This window comes from Macaca thibetana, chromosome 6 (genome assembly GCF_024542745.1).
Source record: "Macaca thibetana thibetana isolate TM-01 chromosome 6, ASM2454274v1, whole genome shotgun sequence".
NCBI classification, from domain to species: Eukaryota; Metazoa; Chordata; class Mammalia; order Primates; family Cercopithecidae; genus Macaca; species Macaca thibetana.
Window position 1 is genome coordinate 56,240,602 of NC_065583.1, and position 20,515 is coordinate 56,261,116.

The 20,515-nt window shown below is 37.5% G+C and overlaps 1 protein-coding gene across 1 annotated transcript in view; it reads right to left on the reverse strand.

Annotated features, from left to right (window-relative positions):
- The window catches only part of LOC126957105 (prothymosin alpha-like), a 1,190,772-nt gene extending 1,176,068 nt beyond the window's left edge, over window positions 1-14,704 (reverse strand). Inside the window, exon 1 of the mRNA XM_050794554.1 lies at window positions 14,694-14,704. The gene's annotated coding sequence lies outside the window, so the exon portion shown is untranslated. The remainder of the gene's footprint in view (window positions 1-14,693) is intronic.
- Between the last annotated feature and the right edge of the window lie 5,811 nt (window positions 14,705-20,515).

A 20,515-nucleotide genomic window follows, 5' to 3' on the forward strand; every position in this document is an offset into this window, starting at 1 on the left:
AATTTTTATATAAAAATTGTTCATAGTTTATTGTTACCACTCATGAACACAGGAAAAGTATTATGAAAAATGGAAAAAAAAAAGTATTATTTCAGGACTATCTGAGAATTTCCAGGAATTTCTATTTCTAGTTCCAGAATCCTGAAGATTATGATATCAGGAATTTGGAAATACTACCTAAATTCTACTTAGAGTGAAAAGTTGTTGGACGAAGACTAGCAGCCTGGAAGAGGTAGGCTGCTGTGCTCCAGAAGGCAGTGGCCTGAACTAGGAAGCTTTTAGACATTACAAGTAATCACTCAGACTCAGTTAATGGAACTATTCCTCAGAGATATCCAGAAACTCAGAGGGGAAGGAGACTTTGTAAACGACCAGACATCCTGTATTCTATGGAATCGGTGCTGAAAATACTATTTGGTCATTATGGGGAAGGATGACTCCTAAAAGAACAGTTGGGGACATCTTATTTGGAAAGCATTTAAGTCCCAAAAGGAAGAATTATATGAACACTGGCCATTCACCCTACAAGAGAGAAGGGGTAATTCAATCACTATTGTATAGGGAGTGTCAAGCTGTTCTTGACTACCATGGACAATCTCATAGAAGGAAATAGAACAGTTGTTCAAGAAACAACTAAGTATCATTATGATGTTAACTGTTTAAGAAAGGTTGAAAATTACTCCTTCTGAATGGTAAAATTTGTCTGAAGTAGAAAAGTTGAGATCTTTATGTCCTTCCAAAGTTATTATTCTATAGATCTTAAGCAGAAGTTAAGGTTTTATTTACTTTAGGCCACTACAAGCATCTATTAGGATCTTTTCCCTGTGCCACAATCCAATATGAAATAAATCCATACAGTTAAACACAGATCATCTTGCAATCTAAATCAAAACAAATATTTAATTTAGTTGGGTATATTTCTCTTCTCATACTTTTTTTGTGTTTGTGTGAGATGGAGTCTTACTTGTTGCCCAGGCTGGAGTGCAATGGCACGATCTCGGCTCACTGCAACCTCTGCCTCCCGGGTTCAAGCAATTCTCTTGCCTCAGCCTCCCAAGTAGCTGGGATTACAGGCGCATGCCACCACACCTGGCTAATTTTTTATATGTTTGGTAGAGATGGGGTTTCACCATGTTAACCAGGCTGGTCTGGAACTCCTGAACTCAAGTGATTCATCTGTCCTGGCCTCCCACAGTGCTGGGATTACAGGCGTGAGCCACCTGTGTCCGGCCTCTCTTCTCATTCTTAGGGCATTAGTGGTAGAGCCTTGAGGGAGGGATAGTGTGTGTGAACACATTAGTTTGAAAGTGTGTGTGTGTTTGCGTGGGTAGGCAATGTATGAAGTAGGGAAGAGGTGATGTTACATGTTTATGTCAGTCCCACACTGTTACATAAATTCTTGCTGATGAACGTGAAGCAGTACTTAAGAACAAGAAAGATTTATTGCACCTTCCAAGAGAGGGCAGTTCTTTCTCTATTAGCCAAGATAATGAGGCTCAGTGCCTATTTCACGGATGCAGCTGACTTTTTGCAAATCGAAAACCAGCATGGACAAGCTTTTCTGTTTTCAAATGATTTTCAGAGTCAAAAGAGAATGCTGTACCCACAAATTTGCTTACTTGAAATAGAAGAACATTTCCATTTATTTTTCACATGAGAAGTTTTGACAGTTGAATTGAGGTGAATTGACTGGCAATTTTTCTGTTTGGCTTTTAATACTTACTGCTCTTTTAAAGAGAAACTTAAAGATCATTTAAGTGTATTATACTATTTTGAAATTGTATAGCATTTAACTAAAAACCTGAAAGCAATAATGCTTTTCAAGAATGGAAAAGAGGCATAATAGTCCATTAGAAGTGGGTTATTTGTATCATTAAGGAGAATTGTTATGTGCTTTTGAATGAGAAAACACACTGAAGAAACAGAATTTGATGGTGAATGAACATTTGGTTAATAGTTATGCAGCATACATTCAAGAAGAAATAAAGATATATGTATGTGACTAATAGACAAAAGAATTTGAAACATAAGTTGCATATACCATTAAGGTACAATTATTCCTGGAAACCCCATAAGAAGATTTTGTATCCACTTATATCATCATGTTAATATCCATTTTTCAAAGCTATCAATTTTGAAATATAATATGCTGTTTCCTCTAGTATTAAAAAGTGAAATTGCTGCCTCTGAAGAATTTATACACCTGCCAGATGCTGCACAATTCTTCAGTCAAAATATAAGTATCTCAATCACAAACCATATGTACTTCCTCTTCTGTACTATGAACCGCAATTTCATCTTCATCCTCAACCAACCATGAGACTTGAAACATAGCCTGCCAATTAAATGGAAATGTACAGAATTGTACCGGGTTGCAGAGTGCTGGCAGTTAGGTGTGAGTGTACCTGACATCCTTTTAGACACATACACACGAATGAGACTTACTGTCTTCATTTCTGTCTCCTAATTGTTGAATTAAAGCAACAACCAAAATTCTCAAAAACTAGTTTTAAATATGAACTAAAAGGAAGGCCTAAAGAAATCCATACGAGTGAAACCATCTCATATGGGTGAGATTACAGGTTTTTATTTCCTAGATTGAAAAATGAACATATCACTTACATTAAAACTCTCCGTAGGCACTTTCTAGGAGCAGAGAAAAATGTTTTTCTTTCGATAATCTCAAAAAGAAAATCACTAAATTAGCTTATTATCTCAATCTATTTAGTATTATCTTAAAAGCCCTGAAGGAGGGAATCTCTCCCTCTCCCTCCTCTCTCTCTCTCTCTCTCTCACACACACAAATACTACACACATACAATAAAATAGGATGATCAAAGGCAGCACAGTTCTGCATTGTAAAATTAAGAATTTTTTTGTGACATTTATTTGTCCCCTGGATTTGAGTGTTACCAAGAGACCATCTTGTCCAGATTAATTTTTGCTTAGCAGGTTCCAATTTTTATCATGTGTTCTCATGTTTCACAGCATCTGAACACTAAGCCTCTAGAAATTCTCTTTCAGCCTCTAATTTGTGGCTTCTAATCTGCTGCAGTTTGGGAAATCAAATAATGCATCTTGCTATAATTGTATCCAATATCAGATAAAAGGGAACATGTCTGGAATGGGGGCCTAGAGGGGCCTCAGGTGACCTTCTGATGAACTTGATAATAGTTCTTCATATAGCCCTGGAAAATCACTTAAACTCTCTGAATTTCAGTTTTTTTCTTCTGTAAAATATGGAGCTGGATTCAGTGGTCTTTAAGCTCCTTAATAGCTCTGGGACTTGTTTTGGTTCTCAATGGCAATATTTTTGTTGTTATTTTATGATTCTTGTTTCTTTTCTTAGTTTGCTGAATAAGAGACCTTTTGAAGTGTTACTGTGTTTCATTCTCACAATTATTAATGGCAAGGTCTTTTCTAAGAATTCAAGTAGAAAATGATACTCAGCAGATAGGTCATATAAACTATCCTGTTGTGGCATTTTAAAACATTCTATAGGTGTCAATGTAAAGATTTACAATAATGGATTTGTATCATCCCATCGAGTCACATTATATCATTAATAAATGTTTGATGTTTGGATGAGTGAATGAACATGTAACAGACTAGGTCAGGTAGTATCATGCATCAATTAGAGAATGGAATTTAAATTTTAATGACTTTTCCATCATTCTTCAATTTTTTTTCCTTTGGTTGTTTAGTTTACAAAAAAGTATCTGTCTCTTCCAAATTTATATGTAAATAATATTTTTCAATCTATATGAACACAGAATAATTATTTTTATAGAAGTGATTCTTCACTAATATATTTGTTATTTGGCTTTCCTGAATCTCCCATAACTAATATTGTAACTGAAATAAGCCATTCTGATATATATATACACACACACACATATATATATAAAAATGAGGAAATGACTAACAATGATTAGTAGTTTATTAAAAGGATTTTTTTAAATAAGTAGCTGTGTGCAGTGAACTTAATTTCTTTCTTTTTACAACTTCCCTTCTATTACAAGCTGTTAAGCTCAGAGCCTAGATCAGCTAAACAGCAGACTCAGTAACAGTAAATGAAGTGCTGTGAGTTTACATCAGACTAATTAGTCTAAGGGATAAAAAAAGGGGGGTGGGGGAAGGGCTTGGGAAGACTTTTCACGTTGCTTTGTGAAAGGCAGTTTGCTTAATTAAGCCAACCACTAATTGTTAAATATTTTTTAGGCATTAACAGAGCTACTCTGAGTGTAATTAAATTTTGATTTTAGTGGTATTTGCCGGGATTAAAGTCACAATCTGCTGAGGCACTGGGGTTAGTTAATATTCACTTCACTGCCACAGCTGTCCTCCATTACAATACAAAGGACAGGAAAAGAGACAGCAGAGTGGGGGTGAAGTCATGAGAAAGCTATTCATTCATCTGAACCAGCTCTGCACTCCATAGCCTTGTGCAAATGGGTCTGAGCTGGATGACACACCACCAGGCATTAAATCCAATTTAATTTCATACAATAAAGGGATAGCTAAGCCCTGCACGTTTTTTATTTTTATACATGAGACTATGGAATGTATTAAAAAATCATCATGTGATTATCATATGTTTCCATCCAAGTAGTATTTCTGGATTTATTAGCTCTGTAGGAGTCCACCAGGATTGTAAACCAATTCATGCTAGGCCATTATTTGTCCCAGCTGAGCATGAATAAGTGCTGTGGATGGTGGTAGTGACTTTAAATCCCTGGTAAAATCTAACCTGGCATGATCAATGTTTTGAGGGTTTTTTGGTGGTTTTGGTTTTTTGTTTTTTTTTTTTTGGACCAAGACTGACAAAAAGAAAAACCAATGGGGTTATGTGCGCTTGAGATGGTTGAAGCTCAGCATTCTTGCCGTGACTGACAAGGAACATTTCTACTGCTGACTCATAACATTGCTGGCATTTCATGTGTTTTTTGGTCATTTTAATTAAATAGCTTTAAGCAATGCCTTGCAGTTATTACATACGGTTATGACATACTCTGAGTAGGCATAAAAAGAAATCATTTTGTCCTTGTTCCACTCCCCCCACTCCACAAAATAAGCTAATCAAGAATCTACCATAATTTAGTGTTCAGTTATTACACTGGCTAAAGTAGAACTTTCAGAATAAAATACAATGTAGGGTCCCTGCATCTACATAGAGGCCATCTGTGGTATTAGGCTCACCATATACACAAAACACCAGCCTTGGAACTAGCTTTCCAATACAAGTTAGAACTGGATGTATTAAGTGTGAGGGATCAGGTTACTTATGTCTTATTTAGGCAAAATATATATATATATTTATTTTTAAAAAGTCACTAAGAACTGGAGTTTACCTTGACATTAGAAGAAAGAGAATGAAAATGAAAAATAAAAAGGGAGAGAAAGGACTGGACACGGTGGCTTACACCTGTAATCCCAGCACTTTGGGAGGCCAAGGCGGGTGGATCACAAGGTCAAGAGATCCAGACCATCCTGGCCAACGTGGTGAAACCCTGTATCTACTACAAATACAAAAAATTAGCCAGGCATGGTGGTGGATACCTGTAGTCCCAGCTACTCAGGAGGCTGAGGCAGAAGAATCACTTGAACCTGGGAGGTGGAGGTTGCAGTGAGCCGAGATTGTGCCACTGCCCTCCAGCCCGGCGACAGAGTCAGACTCCATCTCAAAAAAAAAAAAAAAAAAAAAAAAAAGCAGGGAGAGAAAGGAAGGAAAGAAGGAACTGAAAGGGAAAGGAAGTGAAGACAAGAGAAAGAAAGAAAACAGATCAATCTAGCAAAATTTCATCTCAAGGGAATTTGAAGTCAGCAGTTCTATTCATAATCAAACAAGTTCAAAGACCAACTTGTTTCTATTAGTCATAAGATATCTTCTGTAATTTCATTGAATTATTTTATAGTGAACCCAACATTTGCATTTGTGCTTTAATAAAAATTACTGTCTGTTTCTGCAGGCAAGTGAAGTAGAGAGATGAGTGGATTATATAGGGCAAACGCCTTGAATTTCAATTAATATTACAATAATTTAATTCTAGTATTAAGATGACCTTGGCCCAAAGGACTGTGCAATTTTTTTAAGGGGCTTTTATTTTCACTTGAAGCCCCCACTCAGAAAGTGCAAAATAATTTCTATGGGATAGGTCAAAGCTTCCTACTGAAAAGAACACAATACAGTACTTTAGGAAGAAATTTAACTGAAAGCAACAAGCGTTAACCATACAGTCCAAATATGCTGTGTAAATATCTCACAATGCCTCAATCTCTTGGGTCTCTAAATGACTAGAGGTGACAGAACATTCTTCTCCCTACATTAGTGATGCCTCTGCCGTGTGACACTTTCTTCTAACTGCTGACATAGAAAACTCTCCTGGTGCTTAGATGGCCATGTGGTGGTCATTTCTTACTCCCCTCCTTTTCCTTTCTTAGATGGCTGTAGAGTTTTCATTTAAAACTTTTAATCTTAGCAAAGGAAATAGCTCTTTATTTCCTATACTGCAGTTACATTAGTAAATTAATTAATAAAACAAACAAAAAACAAAACCACTCCCAAGCAGGGCATTTTTCTCTTCTGCCTTCCTCTTGTTACTAGTCTCACGGGCTAATCACCACCCCCAGTCCCAAGGGAAACTGCAATTTTCTAGTTATTTCTATTGCAGATCTGGAAGCCCTTCTCTTTACCACCCTTTGGCTGGGGAGCAGGAACAGACATTCTTCTTTGCTTCAGGGTACTTTACCCTCAATGTATTATCCAAATAAAAATCTAAGCAAGAGAAACAAAATCCAATGATTTCCATGAATAATAATAATATTTACTATTACCATCCCTTGGATGCAAAGATAAAGCCTCAGATTCACCATCTAATAGGGGCACATGCTTTTATTCTCAAGAGACAGAAGCCTAGATGTGTTATGCTAATCAGATCACAGTCCTCTTTGTTGGTTCCTTGCAAAGAACAACTGTGGACAATTTTAGGATGGTTGTTCATGAATGGGGTGTCCCAGTACCATGAAAAACACCAAAGCTAGCTAGCTACCCACACAGCATAGATAGTAGCCATCTCTATGGTTAAACTAAAGAATCATGCTTAAATAAACTGAGCTACTTATTCACAGACAGGGTTGAATTGACTCTGGTTCACACTGTCCAAATTCATGAAGGAAAATTTCCATTTGCCTATGGAAATACAAACCTGTCTGATTTATAATTTGCAGTTGCCATCATAGCATAATATAAGCTTACAAAGTAGAGTTTGTTTGATATTCCAGATCTCTTCCAACCAAACCAATACATTAATGTTTCACTCTTTGCTGGAGTTTACTTTAAAAGCCTCCCTTTCTCTTCAACGTTATCAATCTTTCTTATTCATCTCTGTTTAATAGGTTTAAGAACACCTTGGGCAATATTTGGATTACTATTATATTTCTTTTTAAATTATTCAGTTCATGCTCCAAGTAGAAAATTGGTAGCATCTTTGTAAATTTATATTCATTTGATCCTTAAAGTTCTATAACACAATAAACTTGGAACTAGGAAGTAGCATTATTCTGTTGGCATGTATGATTTGTTAGATAATCTAAGCCTATTTTGGAAGCATTTTGCAAAGCTTCAGTTAAAGGTTTTCATAACAAGTATATAATGTACTAAAATTTAGGCCAAAATTTGTGCAGGAAGTTTTTTTTTTTTTTTTTTTTTTTTTTTTTTTTTTTTTTTTTGAGACGGAGTCTGGCTCTGTCGCCCGGGCTGGAGTGCAGTGGCCGGATCTCAGCTCACTGCAAGCTCCGCCCCCCGGGTTTACGCCATTCTCCTGCCTCAGCCTCCCGAGTAGCTGGGACTACAGGCGCCCGCCGCCTCGCCCGGCTAGTTTTTTGTATTTTTTAGTAGAGACGGGGTTTCACCGTGTTCGCCAGGATGGTCTCGATCTCCTGACCTAGTGATCCGCCCGTCTCGGCCTCCCAAAGTGCTGGGATTACAGGCTTGAGCCACCGCGCCCGGCCGTGCAGGAAGTTCTTAATAGGGTATGAAGCTAAAGCTAAATCAGATTTCTTGTTTTAATCATACACTCCATTCTTACAGAGTTTTCTCTGTATATTCTGACAGGAAAAATTACTTCATTGTGATAGTAACAAATGATATTTGTTATTTCTTGTTTTGCATCTGAAGAGCGGGTAGGGGTGGCCAAAGTCATGTCATGACCTGTGCCAGCCATATTGTACATTTCTCCTGCTTTTTGTGAGATACAAATATATATATCATACGACGGCTTTGCTTTTCTATTCAGAATTCTGTGCTTAGAAGACCACAGACATTAAGTGATAGTAAACAGCACAATTTGAGTCCTGTGGCCACTCTGGATGATCAAGTTGGAAGAAGTTGGACTGCAAGAAAGTAAATGCTGGTTTAACACATGTATTATATAATTATACTGTAGGGAAATTATCCAAAGCACATAAGAATCAAATAGATTCACTTTAACAAATACAAAAACTCTGTTCAAATAAAAGCTTTCTGTGGCTTTGTAAGGGCTCATATTGGAAAAAATGGGGGAGGGGAATAGATATTATAATTCACTCTGAAACTATATAACATAAGTAAATGAACAATAAAAGTGATAAATTGGGCAGTAAAGAAGATTATAGAAATAATGCTTTCACATATCAGGCATTCATTAAATTGACCTCTCAATGTAATTACTTTAACATTTCTACTTCTGATTCAGTACAGATTTTTGGATCATTAAATAAGAGAGTAAATATTAAACATTTTTCAGGAAAATAATTTATGGCCTAACAAATTTTCCAACAGAAAATCACAATGTCGGACAACCAGACTAGCATTTTTTGTAGTCAATTTTTGGACTTAATTCTTCAAAACAGTTTCAACAAATCTGTACTGCACACCAGCTATGCACTAAATATAGTGTGGTAAACTAGCACATTAATAGACATATGGCAATTGTTTCAGGTACTCCTGTATTTCCAAGGGATTTTGTGGATATACTTTATACTTTATATAATATATACTCTATGCATGATATAATAATTTCTTTGGGTATGAGGTTTTTATTCCCAACTAAACTGTGATGGCAACATCACTGCCTCTAAGGAATGCACAATTTAAGAAGAAAAGCACATATACAACTAAATATCAACAAAGTACTATAAGAAGACAGATGATTCCACTGGGTGACTATAGTCAATAATAACTCAATTTTACATTTTAAAATAACTAAAAGACTATAATTGGATGTTTGTAATACAAAGGATAAATGCTTGAGGGGATGGATACCCCATTGTCCATGATGTGGTTAGTTCACATTGCATGCTTGTATCAAAACATCTCAGGTACCCTATAAATATATACACCTACTATGTATCCACAAAAATTAAAAATATTAAAAGAAAAAAGAAAACACATGATTAATTCTTCCTGAAAAAGGTTTAAAAAAAAAAAAAGGCTTTAAGAAAAATGGTGTTTGATTTAGATCTTCAGAATATAGGAATTCACCCAACAGTGAGGTGAGTGAAGAACATCCAAGCCTGGAAACAGCATAAGGCAGACAGGTAGAAGCACGTGGCATCTACGCTCAATGATGGAGCCTTGCTACTCCAACAGAGGCTTAAGTGGAGGCATTGGCATCACCTGGGAGCTTGTTAGAAATGCAGAATCTCAAGCTCCATCCTTGAACTTCTGAATCAGAATCTCCATTTTAACACTATTTCTAGGTGATTTGTATGCCCACTTGAGATGAAAACACACCAGTTTAGAGGGCTTTCGTTGTTGGAGTGTTGGAAGTCCATGCAGCTGGAAAAGGTGGACAGAAACTAGATAGGGACACAACAAGACTACAATAGTTAGAAGCCTGAAGTTCATCCCATTGCCATGGGTAAACCACCCAAAGTTTTGTGAAGAGCAGAATAATATTACAAAAATCAACATTTTAGGATGCGAATGCTTTTAGAAAATAGTGAAGAAGAAAACTACCTAGGGTATTTTTGTAACAATTTAGATAAGAGATTATGATAAATCCCTGGCCTGAGACAATGGTAGTAAAAATGGAAAGAATGAGACATATTTCAGACACATGCCACAAAAAGGATTGCCAAGATTTTATCATAACTGTAAGAGGCCATATTAGAGAGGGAAGACTGAGAAAAGGACTCACTCTAGGAAGTGACTAGTTTCAAGATGAACTATAATATATTGCTAAAGGCAAAAGTAAGTGAAAGCTGTAAGAGCTATAAAGGGAAAGACACTTCAAAACTAGGATGCCAGATGGGTCAACGGTAATAACACCAGTCATTTATTCAGTCATTCATTTATTCAAAAATGTTTGTTAATTGCCTGGTAATTGCCAGTTTCTTATCAGCACTGAGGAAACTGAGTCTCTGTCCACAGGATTTCATGTTCTAGAAGAGATGGAAAACAAATAGGTAGATGAATGAATATGCAGTATTTCTCCAGGTGGAGATTAGAGTTAGTGTTTTTTTTGTTTTGTTTTTTATTTTTTATTTTTTTATTTTTTAAGTATGGTAAGCTCAATATAAGCTATTTTAATTTTTTTTTTTTCTTTTTTTGAGACGGAGTCTCGCTCTGTCGTCCAGGCTGGAGTGCAGTGGCCGGATCTCAGCTCACTGCAAGCTCCGCCTCCCGGGTTTACGCCATTCTCCTGCCTCAGCCTCCTGAGTAGCTGGGACTACAGGCGCCCGCCACCTCGCCCGGCTAGTTTTTTTTTGTATTTTTTTTTAGTAGAGATGGGGTTTCACCGTGTTAACCAGGATGGTCTCGATCTCCTGACCTCGTGATCCGCCCATCTCGGCCTCCCAAAGTGCTGGGATTACAGGCTTGAGCCACCGCGCCCGGCCAATTTTTTTTTTCTTTTTCTGAGACTGGCTCTTGTACTATCACGAGGCTGGAGTGCAGTGGCATGATCATGGCTCACTGAAGCCTCAACCTCCTGGGCTCAAGCCATCCTCCCACCTCAGCCTCCCAAGTAGCTGAAACTACAGACTCATGCCACCACACCTGGCTACTTTTTTAAAAAAATTTTTTTCAGAGATGGGGTCTCACTATGTTGCTCAGGCTGATCTTGAACTTCCGGCTTCAAGTGATCCTTCTGCCTCAGCCTCCCAAAGTGCTTGGATTACAGGCGTGAGCCAGTGAACCTGGACTCAGAGGCCATTTTAAGTACAGAGGTCAGGAAACGGCTCTGTGAGCATGGCCTTTCATGGCAAAGGAAAAAGGTGATATATCTAGAACTGACTTGGGAAATTCAACTACTTTAAGAAAACATTTATTTTGTTTCACTGTTTTGCAGAAAAAAAAAAAATAGAGTCAAAATTATTTTAATAATAACCAAGATGATAACTTACATTTCCATGATTTTCATAGTTTTATACTTTTACATATGTTATCACATCTGACTCATATAATCCTTTTGAAAGGGAGAGAGGACAACTTTTACAGATAAAAAGTCCAAGTTTAAAACAGGTGGGGTAACTTGGTCAAGATTTCATATCTAAAAATTATGAGATGTTTTGATTTATAGATGAGTTAACTATTAAATGATTAATTATACAATAAAGTTTGTTAAGCTTACAAAAGAGAGAGACTCAGGCTACAGATCTAAAAATATAAACTTCCTTATGTTAGAGTAAAGATGGCTGCAATTTTTTTTTCTTTTCTTTTCTTTTTTTTTTTTTTTTTTTTTGAGACAGAGTCTTGCTCTGTCACCCAGGCTAGAGTGCATCGGTACAATCTCATCTCACTGCAACCTCTACCTCACAGGTTCAAGGGATCCTCCTGCCTCAGCCTCCCAAGTAGCTGGCATTACAGGCGCCCGCCACCACGCCCAGATAATTTTTGTATTTTTAGTAGAGACACGGTTTCACCATGCTGGCCAGGCTGATATTGAGCTCCTGACCTCATGGTCTGCCTGCCTCGGCCTCCCAAAGTGCTGGGATTACAGGCATGAGCCATGGTGCCCGGCCTGGAGTGAAGGGCACTTCCAGGAGTGAAGTCTAATTCCCATCCTTTTGTATCTGGGTAGGTGTAGTTACAAATTACAAATGAAATGTTGAGATGATGATAAGATATACTTCATGACTAGGCTCCTTCGTAGGCTACACCCACAGAAGCCTAGCAGCAGGATTCTATCTCTCTAGCTAACATCACTCACTCTGGGGAAAAGCCAGCCATTATGTTAGAAAAAAAAAAAAAAGAAAGAAAGAAAAAAGAAAAGTCTAAGCATTTTGAAACCCCTATGCCATGAGGAAGATCAGTGAACCATGTGGGGAAGCTGCATGAGGACAAATATCCAACTTTTACCAGCTACTCCAGCCATGCCAAGCCCCAACCCAAGACATGTGAGTGAAGATGGCTTCAGATTACTTTAGATTCGGCCACCTCTAGCTGCTATGTCATGGCAACCACATAAGAAATCCCTAGTGAAAACTGCCCTACTGAATCCGGTCAACCCACAGAACTGAGATAGTAATAAATTATTGTTTGATGCCATCAAGTTTTGGGGAAGTTTCTTACACAGCAAAAGATACCCAGAACACCCATTATTTTTTAAAGGCATGCAATAGCATTAAAAACATAAATAAATGGATACTAACTGAGCAAAGGACTTTGAAATTTTTTTTTTTTCTTTCATAGGTATCACATTCTACAACAACCACATAAACGTCCACATAATTCAAAGGATATTTTAAAAAGTAATGACTTTCATTTTAGATGCATAATGTGTTTTAGATGTAGTGCTCTGAGAAAACAATACAGCATCAAAGAGTGTTAAATCTAGAAGATGTCTTTCTTAGAAGACATTAGTCTGATTCTCTCAATTTGCATATGAGGAATGAGAGAGAGAGAGAGAGAATGAGAAATTCCATTATTTACGGAAATTCATGCAAACCTTGTGAAAAACCGTGAAAACCCAAGGCCTTTGGACTCATGTTTTCCTCTCTCAGAAGATGTTTTAAAAATCAGTATTCAACAGATGAATGAAATTGGCATAGTATTATTTAACTAGTAATTAAATTTTATATTGTTAGATGAATCCAAGCTTTATAAAATTAGACCTACGTCTTCAACTCCAAAGGCAATACTATTTGTTTTTCTGATGTTCTGTACAATATTGCATGGCAATTTAAAAACAAATGTGTTTAGAAAAAAACTCGTCAATTGGAAAAAACATCAGAAGATTGGTTGCCTGTAGGGTGGAATGGAAATTGACTAGATGGGCACAAAAGTACTTTCTAAGGTGATGAAAATGATACATATATTTTAATTGAAGTATAGGTTACATGGGTGTATATATTTACAAAACTCATGGAACTGTTTTCTCAAGATCTGAGCATTTCACTGTATATAAATTAGTCCTTAATTTAAAAAAAAATAAGAATTAAAAAGAGACTTTTCTCCTTCACAAGAGAAAATAACTTATCAACAGTTGGTTTGCCAATAGTGTAGATGGTTTGAGTCTGTTTAACTTACCGCTTTCTCTGTTTTCCAATTATGAAATGGATGGACAAAGTCAGTGTTATGTACATCTGTGGTCAGAAAACAAAGTAAAGCTAAAAGCCACTCAGAAGCTAAACATATGTGACCACAAAACATATGAGTTAAAAAGGGTCTGATAAATTATCTAATCCATTTTTTTTATTTTGTAGATAACATTGGCCTTGCTAACAAATTTAATAAACAGTGGTACTTTTAAAAAACTTGATGGTAAATGAAGATGTTGAGCCATTATTTGTAGAGTAGAAGCTCACTTATCCAGCAGAATTAGATCAGTACATAAGAATGAGTTAAAGCTGGTATTCACAAGGAAGAGAGGAAAATGGCAGATAGGAGACAGGACTAATGTGAAGCTCCCACTCGGACAAACAGAACAGCACCTGGAGATGCACATCATGAACCTTTGCTCCAGGAACTACAGCAGGAAAATAACAGGAAAACTGAAAGAATTCACAGACCCTTTGAAAGAAGAGGCTTGCTGCTGCAAACTTCAAGACAGCTGAAAAACTGTGAGTTTTCAAAGTGTGAAGAGGGGGAAATGTCTGCCTCTGAACACACATCCCCACTGGGGAACCTAAAAATCCAGATCATGAGAGAAAGATGTAACCTTACCTAGAGCAGAAACAGATTCAGAGAACCAAACAAAATATGAAAGTAGAAGAAGCAGCGGGAAGAGCCCTGTAGGCACTCCTGGTCCCGCGCTCGAGCCCAGGGAAGCCATCCCTGGCTTTATCTCACAGCAGCCCTTAGGGAGGAAGCCAGCAGAACGGGGGAGAGGCCACAGTTGAAGGAAGCTTCTAGCAGAGCTTTAATAATTTTTGACTGAGCACAAATTTTCTGAGCAGAATCCAGGGAAGTGAATGGGAAGTGCAGATAGGAGTGCAGAAGCCACTGCTGACAGTGTGGGAAGTTAGGAGGTGAGAGGCCTGAGAGCTCTACTTGCTTTCTCAGCGGGGAAGCTTGTAGCCTGGGGCAAGGTTTCAGCCCTGCACAGCTTCCTGGTGGGGCACAGCAGGAGGGAGAGTGGCCTTGCTGACTGTGTGGGAGCAGTGTGAGGCCTGTCGCTGCTGGCTTTCCCACACTTCCCTGGTGACCGGTATGATGTAGAAGAGGCAACTATAACCCCCTTGGAACATAACTTCACTGGCCTGAGAAGCACCCCCCATCCCCCACAGTATCCGCAGCAAGCCCTGCCCCAGGTGAGGTTTTGTTCAGACCCACCTATCCCTGCCCCAACCTGATGGTTTACTGCCCTGGTAGACAAAGACAAAAGATATAAAAACTCTTGGGAGCTCTATGGCCCTGCCCATCACCTGAGAAACCCAAGCACTTATTCTAGCCAACACAGGGCAAGCTTGTATTTCCTTTCTACTACCGCAGCTGGTGCTCTCTTGAAAGCACCACCTCCTGGCTGGAGGCCAACCAACTCAAGCCATTACAGCAACTCATAAAAGAACAACCCTGCCCCAAGAAAGGAGAAGACAACAGCTAATTTCACTGCCTGCAACATCCTGGCTAATCAGAGGTCCTGAGTCCGTCCATGTGACAACTTGACTGCTAGCATAACCAGCATTTGAATAAAACCAGCACACTCAACAAAACTACAACCAAGGAATTCCAAAAAGTCAACTCCACTCCCTGCCACCTCCACTGGAGTAGATGCTGGTATCCATGGCTGGGAGACCCAAACATGAATCATATAACAGGATTCTTTGCAGACATTCCCCAGCAACAGTTCAGAGCCCAGTAGCTCCACTGGGTGGGTAGACTCAGAAGGGCAATAACAATTACTGCAGTCTAGCTCTCAGGAAGAATCATTCCTAGGGGAAGGGAGAGAGCACCACATTAAGCGATCACCACTTGGGACATAAAAATCGAACCGCAGCCCTTGAGTTCCAAATCTTTCCATTGAAACAGTCTACCCAAATGAGAAGGAACCAGAAAAGTAATTCTGGTAATATGAAAAAAAAAGATTCTATAACACTCCAAAAGATCACACTAGCTAAACCAAGAAGAACTCTCTGAATTGCCAGATGAAGAATTCAGCAGGTTGATTAATAAGCTACTCAAGGAGGTACTAGAGAAAGGTGAAAATCAACTTAAAGAACATTAAAAAACAATATAAGATATGATTGAAAAAGTCTTTAGAGAAATAGATATAAAGAAAAGATAATCACAACTTCTAGAAATGAAAGGTACCCTTAGAGAAATACAAAATACACTGGAAATTTTCCACAATAGAATCAAGTGGAAGAAGGAACTTCAGAGCTCAAAGACAAGCCTTTTGATTTAACCCAATCCAACATAAAGAAAAATGAATTTTTTAAAAATGAACAAAGCCTCTAAGAAATTTGAGATTATGTTAAATGACCAAATATAACAATAGCTGGTGTTCATGAGGAAGAAAAAAAATGTACATGTTTGGTAAACTTATTTGAGGAAATAATCAAGGAAAACTTCCCTGGGCTTACTAGAGATCTAGACATTCAAATACCAGAATCTCAAAGAACACCCAGGAAATTAATCACAAAAAGATCATCACCTGGGCACATAGCCATCAGGTTATCTAAAGTCAAGACAAAGGAAAGAATCTTAAGATCTGTGAGGCAAAAGGTAACTTATAAAGGAAAACTTATCTGATTAACAGCAGATTTCTCAGTAGAAACCCTCAAGCCAAAGGGATTGGAGTCCAATCTTTAACCTCCTCAAACAAAATAATTGCCAGCCAAGAATTTTATATCCAGAAACTTACACTTCATAAATGGAGAGATAAAGTCTTTTTCAGACAAATGCTGAGAGACTTTGCCACTACCAAGCCAGAACTACAAGCAATGCTAAAAGGAGTCCTAAATCTTGAAACAAAACCTAGAAATACACAAAAATGGAACCTCCTCAAAGCAAAAATTTCACAGAGCCTATAAAACAGTAACACAATGAAACACACACACACACACAATGTATTCAGGCAACAACTAGCATGATGAATAGAACAGTACCTCACATCTCAGTACTAACATTGAATGTAAATGATTTAAATGCCCCACTTAAAAGATACAGAATGGGAGAGTGGATAAATTCCACCAACCAAGTATCTGCTATCTTCAAGGGACTCACCTAATGCATAAGGACTCGCAAAGACTTAAGGTAAAGGGATGGAGAAAGATATTTCTTGTAAATGGAAACCAAAAGTGAGGAGGAGTAGCTATTCTTATATGAGATAAAATAGGCTTTAAAGCAACAACAGTGAAAAAAGACAAAAAAAATTATATAATTATAAAAAGATTAGTCCAACAGGAAAATATCACAATCCCAAATATATATGCACCTAAGAGTGAAGCTCCCAAATTTATAAAACAATTACTACTAGACCTAAGAAATCAGTTAGACGGCAACACAATAATAGTGGGGGATTTCAATACTCCACTGACAACACTAGACAGGTCATCAAGACAAAAAGTCAACAAAGAAACAATGGACTTAAACTATAACACAGACAAATGGACTTAACATATATTTACAGAGCATTCTATCCAACAACTGTAGAATATACATACTATTCATCAACACCTAGAACATTCTCCAAGATAGACCATATGATAGGCCATAAAAAACTCTCAATAAATTTAAGAAAACTGAAGTTATATCAAGCACTCTCTCAGACCACAGTGGAATAAAAATTGAAACTCCAAAAAGAATCCTCAAAACTATACAAATACATGGAAATTAAATAATTGGCTCCTGAATGATCTTTGGGACAACAATGAAATCAAGATGAAAATTTAAAAATTCTTTGAACTGAATGATAATGGTGACATAACCTATCAAAACCTCTGGGATATAGCAAAAGCAGCGCTAAGAGGAAAGTTCATAGTATTAAATGCCTACATCAAAAGCCTGAAAAGGCACAAATAGACAACCTAAACTCACATCTTAAGGAAGTAAAGAAACAAGAACAAATCAAACACAAACCCAGCAAAAGAAAAGAAATAACAAAGATCAGAGCAGAACTAAATGAAACTGAAGCAAAAAAAAAAACAAAAGATAAATGAAACAAAAGCTGGTTCTTTGAAAAGGTTTTTGAAAGTCAATAATTAAACAAGAAGAGAGAGGATACAAATAAGCTCAGTTAGAAATAAAACAGGAGATATTAAAACTGATACCACAGAAACAAAAAATCATTCAAGACTGTGAACACCTTTCTGCACACAAATTAGAAAACCTCGAAGAGGTGAATAAACTACTGGAAATATACAACCCTCCTAGATTAAACCAGGAAGAAACAGAAACTCTGAACAGACCAATAACAAGTGGTGAGATTGGAACAGTAATAAAAACATTGCCAACAAATAGGTCCAGGACCAGATGGATTCACAGCTGAATTCTATTAGACGTTCAAAGAGGAATTGGTACTAATTTCTACTGAAACTATTTCAAAAGATAGAGGAAGAGAAAATCCTCCCTAAATCATTCTATGAAGCCAGTATCACCTTAATACCAAAGTCAGGAAAGGACATAACAAAAAAGAAAACTACGGACCAATATCCCTGATGAATATAGATGCAAAAATCCTCAACAAAATACTAGGTAACAGAATCTAATAGCATATCAAAAAAAAAAAAAAAAAAATACACCATAACCAAGCGGGTTTCATACCAGGGATACAGGGATAGTTTAACATATGCAAGTTAATAAATGTGATACACCATATAAACAGAAGTAAAAAAGAAAAATCATATGATCATCTCAACAGATGCAGAAAAATCATTTGACAAAATCCAGCATCACTTTATGATTAAAACCCTCAGCAAAATCAGCATAAAAGTGACATACCTTAAAGTAATAAAAGCCATCTATGACAAACCCACAGCCAGCATTATACTGAATGGGGAAACGTTGAAAACATTTCCACTGAGAACTGGAACAAGACAAGGATGCTCGCTTTACAAAATCAATGTATACAAATCAGTAGCACTGCTATACATCACCAATGACCAAGGTGAGAATCAAATTCATAACTCAACCCCTTTTACCACAGCTCCAAGAAAAATAAAATACTTAGGAATATACCTTACCAAGAAGACAAAAGATCTCTACGAGGAAAACTACAAAACACTGCTGAAAGAAGTCATAGGTAACACAAACAAATGGAAACAGATCCAAAAACTCCTCTAGACACCGGCTCAGGTGTTCATGACCAAGAACCCAAAAGCAAATACAACAAAAACAAAGATAAATAGGTTGGACTTAATCAACTAAAAAGTTTCTGCACAGCAAAAGAAAATCAGCAAAGTAAACAGACAACCCACAGCATGGAAGAAAATCTTCTCAAACTATGCATCCACAAAGGACTAATACCCAGAATCTACAAGGAATTCTGACAAACCAGCAAGAAAAAAAAAAATCCCATGAGAAAGTAGTATTGCTCAGCCTCAAGAAGGAACGAAATAATGGCATTCATAGCAACCTGGATGGAGTTGGAGACCATTATTCTAAGTGAAGTAATTCAGAAATGAAAAACCAAACATATGGTCTTCACTTCTAAGTGGGAGCTAGGCTGTGAGGACACAAAGGCATAAGAATAATATAATAGACTTTGGGGACTTTGGGGAAAAGGATGGGGATAGGGTGACAGATGACGGACTACACATTGGGTACAGTGTACACTACTTAGGTGATGGGTGCGCCAAAATCTCAGAAATCACCACTAAAGAATTTATCCATGTAACCAACCACCACCTGTTCCCCCAAAAAACTATTAAAATAATTTTTAAAAACAAAGAGTGGTAAGCATTTTAGTTTAACTAAAGTGTAAATTTGGTTTAGATATTCATTTATTTTTAGTCTTTTGACGAAGGACCACAGCCTTCCCCACCTGGCAAGTGGGTATACTAGTTGGACAGTTGCATAAATTGTGGTGGATAAAGAGAGGCAGGATAGCACAGTGGGAAGAGAAGAGGCTCTGGACAAAGCTACTGTGTTCTCAATCTCAGTTCTGCCACTTGCTAGCTGTGTGACTTTTAGGAAGTTGCATAGCTTCTCTGTGCCTCAGTTTCCTTATATGTCAAATGGGACATTACTTACCATGCACAGTAGTTATGAGGATGAAAAATCCTTAGAACAGCACCTGACTCATTGAAAGTGCCAGATAGTAGTTTATTAAATAGAAATAAACAGGTCAGGCATGGTGACTCACACCTGTAGTCCCAGCACTTTGGGAGGCCAAGGTGGGCGAATTGCTTAAGGCCAGGAGTTCAAGACCAGCCTGAGCAACATGTTGAAACCCCATCTCTACCAAAAACACAAAAATTAGCCAGCTGTGGTTCTGCGTGTCTGTAGTCCTAGCTACTTGGGAGGCTGAGGTGGAAGAATCATCTGAGCCTGGGAGGTGGAAGTTGCAGTGACCCATGATTGCGACACTGCACTCCAGCCTGGCTGATGGGACATCCTGTCAAACAAGGAAAGAAAAGGAAAGGAAAGGAAAGGAAAAGAAGGGGCAGGGGAAAGGAAAGGAAAGGAAAGGAAAAGGGAAAGGAAAAAGGAAAGGAAAAAGGAAAGGAAAAAGGAAAGGAAAAAGGAAAGGAAAAAGGAAAGGAAAAAGGAAAGGAAAAAGGAAAGGAAAAAGGAAAGGAAAAAGGAAAGGAAAAAGGAAAGGAAAGGAAAGGAAAGGAAAGGAAAGGAAAGGAAAGGAAAGGAAAGGGGGGAGGGGACTTCCAAGATGCATCAGCTTTGAATTCTGACTGTTTCTTTAGATGTCTTAGAATTTAAAGACACATTCTTTCCTTTTTTATTTATTTATTTATGTATTTATTTATTTATTTATTTATTTATTTATTTATTTTTTTTTTTTGGAGACGGAGTCTCGCTCTGTCGCCCGGGTTGGAGTGCAGTGGCCGGACCTCAGTATTTATTTTTTTATAGTTGTCTTATCCACCTAATTTGATAGCAAGTTTTGGGGGTTTCTTTAAAAAACAACAACAACAA